General features: G+C 41.9%; 1 long non-coding RNA gene across 2 annotated transcripts in view; it reads left to right on the top strand.

Moving 5' to 3' along the window:
- The window catches only part of LOC306918920, an 87,515-nt gene extending 73,290 nt beyond the window's left edge, over positions 1 to 14,225 (top strand). For both annotated transcript variants that reach the window (XR_013789436.1, XR_013789437.1), the window contains exon 5: positions 13,463 to 14,225. This is a non-coding gene — a long non-coding RNA (uncharacterized lncRNA). The remainder of the gene's footprint in view (positions 1 to 13,462) is intronic.
- The last annotated feature ends 3,805 nt before the right edge of the window (positions 14,226 to 18,030 follow it).

Here is an 18,030-nt window from a genome sequence, read left to right as displayed (position 1 = left end):
CTTTTCCTTACACAGAATGTAAAACAGTTTCTAGAGCGATAGAGAACACCAATACTGAAGTTAACTTTTCTTACAATGTGATCAATGTGACATTTAAACAAAAGTTCGGTATCCAGCCACATGCCCATATTTGCAGAGGAGTACCATCCAAGCTGGTTATAGAAATGAATGATTTAATAATTTTGATATAATATTTTGATGTGTGCCAAAGATCATTGTGAAGGATTTAGTTGAGTTGCAGTTTATTGGCTGCTAGCCAGTGTTGTAAAGTGGTAAAATCTGATCTGTAATCTGTAAGGCTGATTCAATCTCTGGTAAAGTAGATTTGGAGGTGTATATAACTGTATCATCAGCATAGAGTTGAACATTGCATTTGGAACATATTGAAGGGAGGTCATTGATAAATATAGTAAATAAAAGTGGTCCGAGGGAAGAGCCTTGAGGCACGCCTCGTTCCTGAACTGACAAATCAGATTTACATCCTTGACGACACGTTGTTTTCGATTATGCAGATATGAATTTAACCATAAAAGAGCATTGCAAGATAGACCAACAGAATATAATTTATCCAAGAGGAGGTAATGGTCAACCAAATCAAAAGCCTTCGAAAGGTCAATGAAAATTGCTCCAGTAATTATTTTGTTGGCGGATGCTGATGTAATATCATTTGTAAGTTTTAGTAAAGCAGTGGTTGTGGAGTGATTAGATCTGAATCCAGATTCATAGGGTGATAAGATATTATTTTCGTTGAGGTAATATGACAGTTTGTTATGGATTAGCTTTTCAAAGATTATTACAGTTGAACAAATAATTGAGATAGGTCGATATTTTTTTGGGTTCCAGTGCATCACCCCCTTTGTGCAAGGAAGTGATACAGGAACACTTCCAGACAGCAGGTAACTGACAGGTGGTTAGTGACATATTGATGAGATCACAGAGGGGGTACATGAGAATGTGGGGTGCTAATTTGAGAAATTCGGTTTCAATGTTATCTAACCCAGGACCACTGCTCTCCTTTAAATCAATAATTACATCACGGACCTCTATTGGTGTTATTTTCCTAAAAGAGAAGGAACTATTACAAGTCTGCATGTTGTTAAATGCAAAGAGCAGGTCAACATTAAACCTGTATATAGGAGGCGCTGGCGCCCCTCAAAAAGAAATATGTGTACAGAAAGTATAGAAAGACAGCGGTTTTGAAGGAGGCTAGGGATTCACATTTGTGTTGGTAGAGCGTTCCACGTTGTTAAACGTCCTCTCGTGTTGTGATCGTGGACTTCGTTGACATTAAGGAAGTATTTTGACAGATGCATGGGTATCTTAGTGGTGTAGCGAATCTTGTAGAGTAGACCAAGCCCATTGCAAGTTGCAAGTTTTCTACCCAGAGCCACCCTAGGCTATCAACATGGGTTGCAAAAAGATGGGTCAAGGGCCCCAGGCCGAGAAGTAGTCGAATTAGTTTGTAGCTTGGTCTTTAGTGACATAGAGATGTTTGAGAACCAAGAGGTGCAAGCGCAATAATTAGGGCTCCGGCTAGTCTTGAGAGCACTTTTGTTGACAAACGAGGAAATTCTGCCCAGAAATCTTGTTCTTTGGTTTACCTTTTTCATTACCCTTGTTGCCATACATTCACCTGTCAGTTTGTTGTCAAGAATACAGCCAACATATGTAATCTCTTCTTTGCTGGAGATTACTATGTTGTCAACTCTGACCTTGAAATCATTTACATTTACTTCAGCATGTTTGGACACAAAAATAATGGATTCTGTTTTCCAGAGATGTAGTGAGAGTTTGTTATTGGTAAGCCAAGTTTGGATTTTGGTGAGTTCCAAACTGAGAGCCTCATCAACCTGCATGTTGTCCTCTCCCGAGATCAGGATTGCTGAATTGTCAGCAAAAAGTAACACTTTGCAGTTACAGCATTCATGTCGTTAATGTAAAGAAGGAACAGTAACGGCCCTATAATGCTTCCTTGGGAGGGGGGAGGACAATCATTCCCGGGATTCCTTCAAAATAGGAGCTCTGGAGTGCCCGAAAGAAATGGCCACTTTTACTCTGAACCCCCCCCCCCCCCCCCCCCCCCCCCCCCCCCCCCGGATGAGGAGCAGAAATGAAGAGCTAGTATATCCATCAGATCAAAACCACGGAGAGCACCCTGGATTAGGAGAGACGAGGCATTATTTCTGCCGCGCTAACAGCTAAGTCAACATGACCCTAGAGCGCGAAGGACGGTGGGCGAGAGTCGGACTGAAAAATAAAAAAATTCAGAATATTCTTCTCTCGCCTGGTATCATTGAGGATGCGCTAGGACGTGTACACACGTCCAATGCATCCCTCGATTGGAATCCCTAGGACGTTTCCAGACGTCCTACGGATGGAATGTGTTCCAACCGATTGCCTTCAGCTTGTCCAGTAGAATTTAATGATTTACATTGTTGAACGCCTTTTGGAGGTCCAGCATGACCATGCCACAGTATTTGCCCGAGTCTACCTCACGTTTCAAATAGTCGTTCAAATACAGTAGGCATCAGTGGAGTGAAGCCAGATTGGAATTCAAACAGCAGTTTACGCTCGTCTAGGTAGCTGCTGATTTGTTTCTGAATTAATCTCTCTATAACCTTTGAGGTGGAATAAAGCATGGAAACGGGGCGGTAGTTGCCATGTTCCAGTTTGTTTCCTTTTTTGTACAGAGGGATTACTAGCGCCACATTGAAATCCTGTGGTACGTGACACTGACTGATACAGTAGATACATTTGTAATGTGGGCTACTATTGGACCAATAGAGGTTGCTGCATCTCTGAGGAATCTGGTGTGGACTTTGTCATGGCCAGTGGCTTTGTTTGGCTGAAGGGCGATGAGTTTTTTCAGTACAGCATAAGTTTTCACAGGTTTAAATGAGAATGCATCTTTATGAGCTCCAATTTCTCATAGTGAGCTTGGATGTGATCAAAACCGTAAAGACCTGAATGCAGGGGAAGTTTGCGCACCAACTGTGTGGAAATGGCGGTAAAGAAACTGTTAAAACAGTTAGCCACCACCAGTTTGTCGGTGATAAGCGAGCCACTTACATACATGTACTTACGTACATTTAGTTTGCAGTTTGTTGCTGCAGCTTAATTGGATTAGTCTTTAGAGCCTCCCAGAGTTTTTCTGGGTGCTTTTTGTTTGTTTCAATGTTCAAATTTATGAAGTTTACAGTGTCAATATCCTTTTGGAGGTCCAGTTTGAACATGCCACAGTATTTGCCAGCATCCACCTCGTGTTTGATCTGGTCGCTCAAATAGAGGAGGCATGTGTTAGTGGAATGGGATGTTGTGAAGACAGATTGGAATTCGTACATTTTTTTGTATTTGTTGCCGGGGACTCATTTTGCCATCTTCCTTGTGTAGGGGGGTTACTTTCGCAAGTTTAAAATCTTGAGGGACCTGTCCCTGTTGATGGAGATGGTTTATTATGTGGGTGATGATTGGAGCAATGGAGACGGCTGAGTCTCTGAGAAATTACCAGTTTTAAATCGTCTTTGCATACACCTAGGTTTTTGTAGAAGGCTTTGATGTGCTCTCTACACCACAATGCCCACAGTCGGAGAGCAGTTTGTTAACCAGAGTTGTTGCTATGTTTGTAAAGAAGATGTTTAAGTAATTGTCCACATCAAGCTTGTCAGTGATGAGTGTTGTTCGATTTGATGTTGATGTTTGTAAACCTGGTTTTCAGTTTCTGACTGCAGCCTAGTTGTTTGTTAAGCTTCCAAGTGGTTTGTTTTTGTTTTCCTCAGCTTTATCAATGAGTTTCTTTTTGCAGATTTGGTCATGGCAGTTACAATGTTTTTTTTTTAGCTTTGTTATGCTGTTTTCTTCCCCAGCTGAGCTTGGAGATCACTGTTGAAGCAAGCTTTGACTTGCATTTAAGAAATTCAGAGCATTTGTTGTCACTGGCTTTCATTGCAGTCAGTATGTCCGAATGCATCGATGGCTCAGAGCGGGTTGTAACCCTGATGGTTCTCAAGGGAGCCATGTTGTTTAGTACTGATCTATGTAAATTTGGTTTTGAAGCCAAGCCATGTTTGTTCAACTATATCAACTATAGCCTCTTAGCTCATCGGACCAGTCCAGCCTCTCCAGTTCGTGGTTAAAGGCTTTGTGTTTTGTGACAGCCGGCCTTTTGTTTTTTTGTTTTTCCCGGGTACAGAATATGATTCTTGGAGATTTTGAATTTTTAACCCCCTAGAGGCCCAGGACAAATCTTTGACCTGCAGTTTTTCCACATCTGCCTTTTATAGCGCCATCAGAAGGCTGACTTTTGTTTAGCCAAAAAAAAGAATTAAAAAAAGAGAGAAATTGCTCCTTCAGATTCTGTCAAAATCCCGCAAATCGGTACACAGTATCTCTAAAGTCATGTCATCAAGCCAGATCTGGCTTCCAAAGTTTGGAGGATTGGCCTGGTTTGAACAAAATGCCTCAAATCATGAATACAGGGTGCCATTTACGTGAAAGCCGAGGAATAATTCCCATCCTTTTCACATTGCCGGTTAATAGCGCCACCAGCAGGTGGACTTGCAAAACCCATTTTTGTTTTTGGAACAAAATGCCTCACATCGTGTGTGTGTGTGTGTGTGTGTGTGTGTGTGTGTGTGTGTGTGTGTGTGTGTGTGTGTGTGTGTGTGTGTGTGTGTGTGTGTGTGTGTGTGTGTGTGTGTGTGTGTGTGTGTGTGTGTTTTCTGATTTTAATTAATCTAGATGTTTATATTTTAAAGATTATTTTCAATCCCGATTTAAATTCTCAGATTTGGAATCGCATAAATAACAAAAGTAGTCTTTATTCTGCAATCGAACTACCGAATTATCACAATTTATACATATACCTTCCGAGGAATCTTTCAATTTGAACTCAATTATCCTCCCAAAATAACTATATAACATATTTGTATCTAACTCATTTCTATTGTCTATATAAAAAGAAGGGTCTTTTAAGTCTGTTGGTTTCTCCATATCGTCTTCTAAGCTTGTTGCCTCTAAAACCGACGATCAAGGCTAAAGGTCTATTTTGTCCTGACGCAATACAATTTCTCAGGTCTTCCTGAGCTTCGTCTATCCGTCGAGCCTTGTCTATCCCGGCTTCTTACCCTCAAGTTCTTCTCTCCAAGACTCCAAGTCTTGTCTTGTTGTCTATAAAGCTTGTTGCCTCTAAAACCGACGATCAAGGCTAAAGGTCTATTTTCTCCTGACGCAACGTCATCGTTACGTCACCATCAATTATACCCTGGCATTGGTACATATATTCATCACATCATATGCTCATATGTCTATATGTATGTATATGTAGTTTCTGAGTGGTTGGTGGTATAATGTGGTTACTCGGTTAGTTTGATGCGTATGTCCCTGACACTGAAACATATCATCAATTATACCCTGGCGTTGGTACATAATCTTCATCACGGTTCACGGAAAGCATACCTGCACGTTCAGCTTCCGTATGTCCGTATGACATCATATCACGTGCATTCTAAGGGACATTGGTACATATCTTCATCACGTCATGGGACATGCTTCGTAGCATGACGGAAAACATACCTGCACGGTCAGCTTGGTGCCAGCATATGACGTCATAACATGTGCTGGCCCCGAACACGCGCATCGTAGCAACTGACTGATAACATTACTTGCACGCTCTGCTTGCGCAAGTAATAATAAAAAAATCACACCCGTGTGAACTGAGTGGTGTAAGGTTTTATATAGCATGATCAGCTGTGGTCTGACGTAATGTCTGACGTAATGAAATCACACAAAATATGTTAAGTAAAAAAAGCTATCATTTTTGATAAATGTATGTATCACACCTGGATGTGATTTCACAACTGGCTTTTTTTGCGCAGAGAAAATGACCACGGTTGCTACGGTCATCCAGTTCACCCGGGTGTGATTTAATTACGTCAGAAATTATTTTGAACATAGCAACCACGGTCATTTTTTTATGCACACAAAAGCCAGTTGTAGGAGTGGTTTACACCACTCAAAAATAATATATGTATATAATAATATATGTATATATATATATACACACACATACACATATACACATATAAACAGATATATATACACATATGTACACATACACATACAGTATACACATCCATGCACATATACATGCATACACACATATACACACAAGTACACTCAGTTTAGTTCACTGTTTATATATTCATTGAGAGTAGCTATAAGTAGGCTAAGCGAAGTATATCATATAATAAATAAATTGAATAAATAAATTGAAGAGCAATAGTCATCATGGCCTCATGGGCATGTGCAAGAGGTCGTAAGGTAAGAAGACCGCACCCTTTTGAACATGTTGAAAGATGCAATGGTTCGAATATTGGTTGGCAAGTTGTTCCAGTCAGATCGGCGGCTTTAAACATAAATGCGTTCTTACCTAATGCATTGGAGACTGTGGGAACAAAAAAACAAGGTTGAGTGGAATGCCTCAGTTGGTAATTGGTAGTGGGGTAGTTCTAGAAACTGTTTGAGATATTGAGGATAATTGAAGTGTATACATTTAAAAATAAACTAAATTAAGTGACACTGTCTTCTTATAGTAAGAGAGGGCAACTGAAGATTTTCATACATAATATAATGGTGAGTTGTAAAAGGACAACCTAAGGGCCGATTCATACTCCTATTTTAGAGCCGAATAAAAGTCGGTTCGGCTCTGTAGAGCATACAATGTGACATAATTTGAGGTTCGGGGGGGGGCGGATACCGTCCTAAAGTCGGCTCTTCGGTGCTGGCGAAAATTGTATGAATCGGCCCTAAGATGAATCTGCATCTGTTGTTGTTATAAACAATATTGAGAGTATTCAGATTGGTTTTAGATGCGGTTAGATACACAACATTGGCATAATCGAGTATCGGTAAAATAAGCTGTAGGACTAGTCTTTTCCTAACACAGAATGTAAAACAGTTTCTAGAGCGATAGAGAACACCAATACTGAAGTTAACTTTTCTTACAATGTGATCAATGTGACATTTAAACAAAAGTTCGGTATCCAGCCACATGCCCATATTTGCAGAGGAGTACCATCCAAGCTGGTTATAGAAATGAATGATTTAATAATTTTGATATAATATTTTGATGTGTGCCAAAGATCATTGTGAAGGATTTAGTTGAGTTGCAGTTTATTGGCTGCTAGCCAGTGTTGTAAAGTGGTAAAATCTGATCTGTAATCTGTAAGGCTGATTCAATCTCTGGTAAAGTAGATTTGGAGGTGTATAGAACTGTATCATCAGCATAGAGTTGAACATTGCATTTGGAACATATTGAAGGGAGGTCATTGATAAATATAGTAAATAAAAGTGGTCCGAGGGAAGAGCCTTGAGGCACGCCTCGTTCCTGAACTGACAAATCAGATTTACATCCTTGACGACACGTTGTTTTCGATTATGCAGATATGAATTTAACCATAAAAGAGCATTGCAAGATAGACCAACAGAATATAATTTATCCAAGAGGAGGTAATGGTCAACCAAATCAAAAGCCTTCGAAAGGTCAATGAAAATTGCTCCAGTAATTATTTTGTTGGCGGATGCTGATGTAATATCATTTGTAAGTTTTAGTAAAGCAGTGGTTGTGGAGTGATTAGATCTGAATCCAGATTCATAGGGTGATAAGATATTATTTTCGTTGAGGTAATATGACAGTTTGTTATGGATTAGCTTTTCAAAGATTATTACAGTTGAACAAATAATTGAGATAGGTCGATATTTTTTTGGGTTCCAGTGCATCACCCCCTTTGTGCAAGGAAGTGATACAGGAACACTTCCAGACAGCAGGTAACTGACAGGTGGTTAGTGACATATTGATGAGATCACAGAGGGGGTACATGAGAATGTGGGGTGCTAATTTGAGAAATTCGGTTTCAATGTTATCTAACCCAGGACCACTGCTCTCCTTTAAATCAATAATTACATCACGGACCTCTATTGGTGTTATTTTCCTAAAAGAGAAGGAACTATTACAAGTCTGCATGTTGTTAAATGCAAAGAGCAGGTCAACATTAAACCTGTGTATAGGAGGCGCTGGCGCCCCTCAAAAAGAAATATGTGTACAGAAAGTATAGAAAGACAGCGGTTTTGAAGGAGGCTAGGGATTCACATTTGTGTTGGTAGAGCGTTCCACGTTGTTAAACGTCCTCTCGTGTTGTGATCGTGGACTTCGTTGACATTAAGGAAGTATTTTGACAGATGCATGGGTATCTTAGTGGTGTAGCGAATCTTGTAGAGTAGACCAAGCCCATTGCAAGTTGCAAGTTTTCTACCCAGAGCCACCCTAGGCTATCAACATGGGTTGCAAAAAGATGGGTCAAGGGCCCCAGGCCGAGAAGTAGTCGAATTAGTTTGTAGCTTGGTCTTTAGTGACATAGAGATGTTTGAGAACTAGAGATGGGATTTATGGCTCTTTGAAGGGAGCCGGATCTCTGGGATCCGTTCCTTTCAAAGAGTCGTTCAAAAGACTGGCTCTTTTGAACGACGTTCCCGATGGGTGGGGGGGGGGGGGGCAAACTCTGTCTGCCCTGTGTCCCCCCAGTGCCTCCCCAGTACCTCCCCAATATCTGCCCAGGGCCTCCCTAGTGACTCCCCATGCAGTGTCTCCCCAGTGCCCAGTGTCCCCCCCAGTGCCTCCCCAGTCTCCCCCCCAGTGCCTCCCCAGTGTATCCTGCTTAGGGCGCCAGCTTGCTCATGACCGGCCCTGGTTGAAACCCCCCTGCCCCCCTCCTCCTCTAAAAAGGAACGGCTCCCTACTGTGAACCGGATCCCATCGTTCCTTTCAAAGAGCCGTTCAAATGATCCGACTCGTTCACGAACGTCACATCTCTATTGAGAACCAAGAGGTGCAAGCGCAATAATTAGGGCTCCGGCTAGTCTTGAGAGCACTTTTGTTGACAAACGAGGAAATTCTGCCCAGAAATCTTGTTCTTTGGTTTACCTTTTTCATTACCCTTGTTGCCATACATTCACCTGTCAGTTTGTTGTCAAGAATACAGCCAACATATGTAATCTCTTCTTTGCTGGAGATTACTATGTTGTCAACTCTGACCTTCAAATCATTTACATTTACTTCAGCATGTTTGGACACAAAAATAATGGATTCTGTTTTCCAGAGATGTAGTGAGAGTTTGTTATTGGTAAGCCAAGTTTGGATTTTGGTGAGTTCCAAACTGAGAGCCTCATCAACCTGCATGTTGTCCTCTCCCGAGATCAGGATTGCTGAATTGTCAGCAAAAAGTAACACTTTGCAGTTACAGCATTCATGTCGTTAATGTAAAGAAGGAACAGTAACGGCCCTATAATGCTTCCTTGGGAGGGGGGAGGACAATCATTCCCGGGATTCCTTCAAAATAGGAGCTCTGGAGTGCCCGAAAGAAATGGCCACTTTTACTCTGAACCCCCCCCCCCCCCCCCCCCCCCGGATGAGGAGCAGAAATGAAGAGCTAGTATATCCATCAGATCAAAACCACGGAGAGCACCCTGGATTAGGAGAGACGAGGCATTATTTCTGCCGCGCTAACAGCTAAGTCAACATGACCCTAGAGCGCGAAGAACTAGAATTTAATGATTTACATTGTTGAACGCCTTTTGGAGGTCCAGCATGACCATGCCACAGTATTTGCCCGAGTCTACCTCACGTTTCAAATAGTAATTCAAATACAGTAGGCATCAGTGGAGTGAAGCCAGATTGGAATTCAAACAGCAGTTTACGCTCGTCTAGGTAGCTGCTGATTTGTTTCTGACTTAATCTCTCTATAACCTTTGAGGTGGAATAAAGCATGGAAACGGGGCGGTAGTTGCCATGTTCCAGTTTGTTTCCTTTTTTGTACAGAGGGATTACTAGCGCCACATTGAAATCCTGTGGTACGTGACACTGACTGATACAGTAGATACATTTGTAATGTGGGCTACTATTGGACCAATAGAGGTTGCTGCATCTCTGAGGAATCTGGTGGGGACTTTGTCATGGCCAGTGGCTTTGTTTGGCTGAAGGGCGATGAGTTTTTTCAGTACAGCATAAGTTTTCACAGGTTTAAATGAGAATGCATCTTTATGAGCTCCAATTTCTCATAGTGAGCTTGGATGTGATCAAAACCGTAAAGACCTGAATGCAGGGGAAGTTTGCGCACCAACTGTGTGGAAATGGCGGTAAAGAAACTGTTAAAACAGTTAGCCACCACCAGTTTGTCGGTGATAAGCGAGCCACTTACATACATGTACTTACGTACATTTAGTTTGCAGTTTGTTGCTGCAGCTTAATTGGATTAGTCTTTAGAGCCTCCCAGAGTTTTTCTGGGTGCTTTTTGTTTGTTTCAATGTTCAAATTTATGAAGTTTACAGTGTCAATATCCTTTTGGAGGTCCAGTTTGAACATGCCACAGTATTTGCCAGCATCCACCTCCTGTTTGATCTGGTCGCTCAAATAGAGGAGGCATGTGTTAGTGGAATGGGATGTTGTGAAGACAGATTGGAATTCGTACATATTTTTGTATTTGTTGCCGGGGACTCATTTTGCCATCTTGCTTTTGTAGGGGGGTTACTTTCGCATGTTTAAAATCTTGAGGGACCTGTCCCTGCTGATGGAGATGGTTTATTATGTGGGTGATGATTGGAGCAATAGAGACGACTGAGTCTCTGAGAAATTACCAGTTTTAAATCGTCTTTGCATACACCTAGGTTTTTGTAGAAGGCTTTGATGTGCTCTCTACACCACAATGCCCACAGTCGGAGAGCAGTAAAGAAGATGTTTAAGTAATTGTCCACATCAAGCTTGTCAGTGATGAGTGTTCGATTTTATGTTGATGTTTGTAAACCTGGCTTTCAGTTTCTGACTGCAGCCTAGTTGTTTGTTAAGCTTCCAAGTAGTTTGTTTTTGTTTTCCTCAGCTTTATCATTGAGTTTCTTTTTGCAGATTTGGTCATGGCAGTTACAATGTTTTTTTTTTTAGCTTTGTTATGCTGTTTTCTTCCCCAGCTGAGCTTGGAGATCACTGTTGAAGCAAGCTTTGACTTGCATTAAAATATTTGATGCCCAATAATAGAATATCATGTTGGGTGAGGCAAGTCCTCCATCTTGTTTGGGTCTTGACTTTGGTGATTCTAGGGTACTTATTGGCCCACATAAAGGATGATAAGATTTTATCAAGTGAATTAAAAAAAGATTTGGGCAAAAAAAGAGGGAGGGTTTGAAAAAGAAAAAGGAGGCGTGGCAGTATGTTCATTTTAATTGTTTCAATGCGGCCCACCAGTGAGAGAGGAAGCTTATTCCACCTTTGAAGATCTAATTTAACCTTTTCAATTAATGTTGTGTAATTCTCCTTGTGTAGCGAGCTAAGTGAGTGACATACAGTTATACCCAGGTATTTAAAGTTATTTAACGAAAGGTTCAAGGGTAGCGCGCCATGGGGGATTGATTTGGCTATGTGGTTAACAGGGAAGCATACACTTTTAGCAATGTTCAGCTTGTAACCTGAGAAGGCTCCAAAGTTGTTCAATAGATTAACAATGGTATCGGCACAATTAACGGGGTTTTGGACAAATAAGAGTAGGTCGTCTGCATATAGTGCCACTTTATGCTCAATTCCTCCTCTCCTTATGCCTGAAAACAGTGTAGAGCCTTTTAGAGCAATGGATAAGGGCTCTATAGCTAATGCGAGCAATAGGGGTGACAAGGGGCAGCCTTGGCGTGTACCACGTGTGAGGGGAAAAGATGGAGAGACATCAGAGTTCGATTTAACGCTGGCCAATGGAGCCGAGTAAAGAAGCTGAATCCAAGAGATACATTTTGTACCAAAGCCACATTTCTGCAAAATCCTGAATAAGTATTGCCACTCAACACGATCAAACGCTTTTTCTGCGTCTAACGAGATTATCATCTCTGGTTCTTGGGAGGTAGAAGGCGACAGAACGACATTCAGGAGCCTGCGAACGCTGGATGATAGTTGGCGACCTGTGACAAAGCCTGTTTGGTCCTGAGAGATTATATTGGGGAGACATGCATCAAGCCTGCTTGCCAATATCTTTGCCAGGAGTTTGACATCATTATTAAGCAGACTAATAGGTCTGTAGCTGCTGCATAGTCTGGGGTCTTTGTCTTTTTTTAACATGAGTGAGATTAGAGCCTCATTTAAGGTTGGTGGTAGAACACCTTGGTCTAAGGAGTGATTGAAAACCTCTAAAAGTAGAGGAGCAAGTTGTGCAGCAATTATTTTATAAAAACAGGCAGAGAAGCCATCGGGGCCAGGAGCTTTATTGCTCTGCATTGTGGAAATGCATGAACTAACCTCATCTAAGGACAGCGGGGTATCTAGACGTTCAGCTGTGGCTACATTTACAGTTGGTATGTCCAAATTATTTTGGACATACATCTGAGGGAGGCTCCGATTTATAAAGGTTAGAATAGAAAGAAGAGAATTCGGAATTAATTTTGCCAGGATCGGTGGTCAGAGTATGGGTAGAATCATAGATTTGTGATATCAAATTTGGTTTTGAAGCCAAGCCATGTTTGTTCAACTATATCAACTATAGCCCCTTAGCTCATCGGACCAGTCCAGCCTCTCCAGTTCGTGGTTAAAGGCTTTGTGTTTTGTGACAGCCGGCCTTTTGTTTTTGTTTTTCCCGGGTACAGAATATGATTCTTGGAGATTTTGAATTTTGAACCCCCTAGAGGCCTAGGACAAATCTTTGTCCTGCAGTTTTTCCACATCTGCCTTTTATAGCGCCATCAGAAGGCTGACTTGTTTAGCCTAAAAAAAGAGAGAAATTGCTCCTTCAGATTCTGTCAAAATCCCACAAATCGGTACACAGTATCTCTAAAGTCATGTCATCAAGCCAGATCTGGCTTCCAAAGTTTGGAGGATTGGCCTGGTTTGAACAAAATGCCTCAAATCATGAATACAGGGTGCCATTTACGTGAAAGCCGAGGAATAATTCCCATCCTTTTCACATTGCCGGTTAATAGCGCCACCAGCAGGTGGAAAAACCCATTTTTGTTTTTGGAACAAAATGCCTCACATCGTGTGTGTGTGTGTGTGTGTGTGTGTGTGTGTGTGTGTGTGTGTGTGTGTGTGTGTGTGTGTGTGTGTGTGTGTGTGTGTGTGTGTGTGTGTGTGTGTGTGTGTGTGTGTGTGTGTGTGTGTGTGTGTGTGTGTGTGTGTGCGTGCGCGCAGTCAACAGCAGGGTTAATAGGCCGTAGTCTCTAAACAGAAGGGTCAACCCCAATCAGCAGGGGTGAATGGGCTATGCTCACAGTACATACATACAGACCTACACACTGGCTCACTTAATGCCAATGGGTAGTGCTCATACATACGGACAGAAATACACAGTCACGTAATGGAGACGGTGTGCCACCGCTCAAAAAATAACCTGAACATTGTAGACAGTCATTCAGACAGAGCCATTCTGTTTTTTTTTCTCATCAGGTGTGGTGACCTGGAAAGGGTTTCAAGAAGTACACCAAGACATACAGGATCCCGTACAAGATTGTGTACTGCAGACAGTGCCACAACAAGGATACTGAAGGCTACAGGATGGATGTAGATGAAAACGATCTGGCAGGATTCTGCAGTTTAGACTGTTTCTGTGACACTGGAGACAGAAATTACATGGTTCCAGGAGGGGATTAGCAGCGGGGGAGAGGGTAGATGACCTCAGACCTGCTGACACTTATATTTTCCACTCTTCCTCTCCGACATCTCAGTTTTCCGGACGCAGTTTGCCCGAGGAGCTGGCAATGACCCGTGCGCCTTGCAAGTCTGGATCAGTAGAGCCCTCCACCACCCACTGATGTTTAGGGTGCGTGCGCTACGAGTGTGGCATCCGAACGTGTGTTCAGCACGGCAGGGAATATTGTTAACCCATCGCGTTCTCTGCTCAAGCAAAAAATGGCAATTATGCTTGTTTTTCTGGCGAAAGAACTAGCCTAAGCAGGTCTAGCTTGTTTTGTTTTTATTATTGAGTGGCCTTTGTGTTTTTATTAGGCCTATTTAAGTTGACCCTGTAACTACAGTATATTTTTTGTTTATTCTATTTAGTCCAGGCAGCCTTTACTAAGGCAACGATTTTAGAGCCTACCGGTTTCCAAGGCTAACCGGTAAGTGGCAGAAGGCTTGACAGAATGAAGATAATGTTGTGTTATTATGGGCAAGGATAATTTGTATTTGTATTGCACTGCCACAGTGCACTAACCTGACTCCGCCAGATGGGGCAGCAGAGAGTACACATGGTTCCCCCCTCCTGGAACCATGTGTACTCTCTGCTGCCCCATCTGGCGGGTTTAACAGTGCACTGCTGCACTGTCAAACAAGGGTAGTTTGCATTGTTTATTTCTTATTTTGCTAAACAGAGAGACTGAGTTGGTTTTGTTGTCAAAACTCTTAAGGTAATTCTATCATTTAATGATTGTTTACAAGAGGATGTAATTACATTAAGGTTAGTTAGGCCTGTGTGTATTGACTAGTCTACTTTACCCACACAGTATTTGCACTGCCACTGAGGCTGTATGCCTACTGTTTTCAAACTCATGAAGGTTTCTATTAAATGTTACCTTGATTTGGTATACATACATCTTGTCCTTGACTCCTTGTTTTGTAACAAAATGCCGGTAATAAAAACATCAAGCCTTGCTAAATGATTCATAATTAAGAAACAAATGGACCCCCACAGTAAACTATAGGCCTAATTAAGCTAAATTATAATTTGAAACCAAATGGTTGAATTACCACTGAGGAGTAGTGTACAGGGTAGATCGGTTGTCCCAGAACAAGGCTTGCACCTGGACCGCTGGGCCATGCAGGCACTAAATGATTGATAATTAACACAGCGAACGCTAATCGCGTATCAATACGTTATCAATTAATCAAACGTCCGGTGCGAACCACGTATCCATACGTTCTAATCACTTTTTTATAGCATACTTTCATTCATCTTTTTACCCACCCGGACAATGAAGAACCATCCCCCTGTCATTGCTGCTTAGTCCCGCTGCAACACTGTATCACATGTAAAAGTCAAACCTCGACTTTTTGACAGACCCCGGGAAAAGTCACCGTTTGACTTTTTAAAAGTCAAATACTGACTTTTCTCAAGGGGGCGCTGTTTTTCCTTTTGACTTTTTAAAAGTCAAATACTGACTTTTCTCAAGGGGGCGCTGTTTTTCCTTTGTCTTGTCAATATTAAACCGAACGGGGATAAAAACGGTTAAAACACGTGGATTTAATGCAACATAACGCACGTCACTCGCCACCCTAACAATCCTGGGAATATTATGATAATATTGAATATTTTTCAATTAGTATTGTTTGAGACCGAGAGTTTTGAACATTTCCGACTACATGACGTCATGTCAGATTACTTCTGTCTGCCTGCCTTTCTGTCTATCTGTCTATCTATCTAACCGTGTGCTTGTCTACTATTCCGGCACTTTAATGAGTCATTTATGAAGGTTTCCAACGGAAATATATTATTATTATTTGTATTATTATTATTGCGTGACTCCATTTTGGATTGCGTCATGACGTCACTGGACGTCCGTCCACTTCCATGCAACGTCTACAGGCACTCTATTATGCTCCAGCTTCCTGCATCCGGATCTGAACGTAAACAAACCGTTTCCGTATCCGCTCTTTAAATAGACTCAGATTTGTTTGTTTTATGGCTGTTAATAATTAATTAATTTACTATATATAATGTACGTTTAATTTGTTATGTCAAATCTGATCGGAGTTGGTCAATCACTTTTGTTATTGTATATTTATAGGTATTTTATAGGACTATAGAAATAGTCCTATTGACGTCACTACCTGTCTGTCTACCTACAGTACGATAACACTAGTGACGTGCTTCAGGTAAGAGCTATGATTCTTTTCTAGCATACATCTATAGATAAATACATGTTTAATCTGCCCCACAACATGACACAACCGCCATGGCGTTATTAACATGTCGGGATGTGTAGGTTAGAATGTTGGCAGGTCTGTAAACGTTTTAATACTGCTTTTCTTTGTCTTTAGCATTTAGCTTTAGCATTTAGCTCAACTTTAGCTAACAACCATGGGAACTGGAGTAAGCTAAGCTGTGGGGGTCCCTAAAGCAATGGATCCCAAAGTGGGGTCTGGGGACCCCCAGGGGTCCTTGATGGAGTTCTGTCTGTCTGTCTGTCTGTCTCTGCTGTGTCTGTCTGTCTGTCTGTCTGTCTGTCTGTCTGTCTGTCTGTCTGTCTGTCTGTCTGTCTGTCTCTCTGCTGTGTGTGTGTGTGTGTGTGTGTGTGTGTGTGTGTGTGTGTCTGTCTGTCTGTCTGTCTGTCTCTGCTGTGTCTGTCTGTCTGTCTGTCTGTCTGTCTGTCTGTCTCTGCTGTGTCTGTATGTCTGTATGTCTGTCTGTCTGTCTCTGCTGTGTGTGTGTCTGTCTGTCTGTCTCTGTCTGTCTGTCTCTCTCTGGTGTGTGTCTGTCTGTCTCTGCTGTGTCTGTCTGTCTGTCTGTCTGTCTGTCTGTCTGTCTGTCTGTCTGTCTGTCTGTCTCTCTCTGCTGTGTGTGTCTGTCTGTCTGTCTGTCTAATGCATGTCAAACTGGGGGTCCTTGAAATTAAAATGGCGTTGAGAATCATTGCTAGAGCTGTACAAATACAAATCTTCTCTTATGGGGGTCCCTGGCATATCTTTTCAAATGGGGGTCCACAGGATAATTAGTCCTTGACATGAAAAAGTTTTATTTGTATATTTTTCATTTTCTGAAAAAGCAAAGATCCTCATAGTTAAGGGGTCCTTGCAAATAAAGCATTTGAGAATTGTGTTATTTTTATTTGAAAATAGCTGATCTAAAATGCAATGCATAGCAATGCGATTTGTTGTGGGCTTGTAGGTCTACTTTTGGGCAGTAATGTACAATGTAGAGTGTTGCATTCTCTGTTTTGTTTTCTCTTGCAGATCATTCCTATACCAACCTCATTCCTGCCAACCTCCCAAACCTACCACAACCTCTTTCAAACAAACCAAAGGCACTTTTAAGAGCCACGTTTATTGTCTGTCTCTCCCTCTCCTGTCACGCTGTATCTGTCTGTCTCTCTCGCCCTTTCTATTTGTGTGTCTGTCTATACCTTTGTTTGTCATCTACATCTGTTGTCTGTGTTTTGTACTTTTTACTCATCACCATGAGTGACTCCGAAGATCCGTTCGCGGACCTGGATGAGTTTGTTGATCAGCTAGAAGGAATGTATTAAACACTCTTGATGACTTGTTTCCACTGGAGTCACAAGGGGAGGCACCACCAGCATCTAAGAAGTCAAAGAGAAAGACACCTCAGCCAGCGGTGAAGTGGGCAAACAGAGATTGCGATGGAAACATCATCCCTGTGAGGCCCAGTTCAAGCAGGACACCGTCAAATCAGGGTCAGTATTGTTGTTGCATTAAATATATTTGAGAGATCTTGCTTATTTTGCCACTCAAATCAAGGAGTACAAAACAAGTAGTCACTAGTGTTGGGTAATTGAAAGAGATAAATTAAGACTTATACTAGTACATACAGTACTAAAGCAGTATACAAAACAAGATAATCAAAGTTGTCGTCATTGTGAGCTGGGACGGCACTGTTTCAGGCAGTAAAGCAACTGCTGAGCTGAAGTTTACCGGTTAAAACCCCAGCTCCCCCTTGGGTTAAGGCCTAATCATAGTTGAGTTTTCGGTGATGAGGTGACCACTGCTATCACCCAAAACTACAACATGACGTGACGTCACTGCACGGCGGTGAAGAGAAACCACCTCTCTCCCCAGCCCTTCTCTCTGTGTTTACTCACCACCGCTCCGGGCAATGTCATTGGTCTAGAAGTTGTTATGTTGGGCTGGCTATAGTGTATTTGATAATAGTTGCTCAGCTCGCACACACACACAGAAACACACTCGTCATGGCCAGGACCGTTGTGGTTTTGTGAGTGTGTGTGTGTGTGGGGGGGGAATGGGTGGCTGCGTATAAACAGTGACACTTGGTGGTGAAAAAA

The sequence above is a fragment of the Electrona antarctica genome, assembly GCF_951216825.1.
Source record: "Electrona antarctica genome assembly, contig: scaffold_116, whole genome shotgun sequence".
NCBI lineage: Eukaryota > Metazoa > Chordata > Actinopteri > Myctophiformes > Myctophidae > Electrona > Electrona antarctica.
This window is presented reverse-complemented; position numbering and strand designations above follow the sequence as displayed.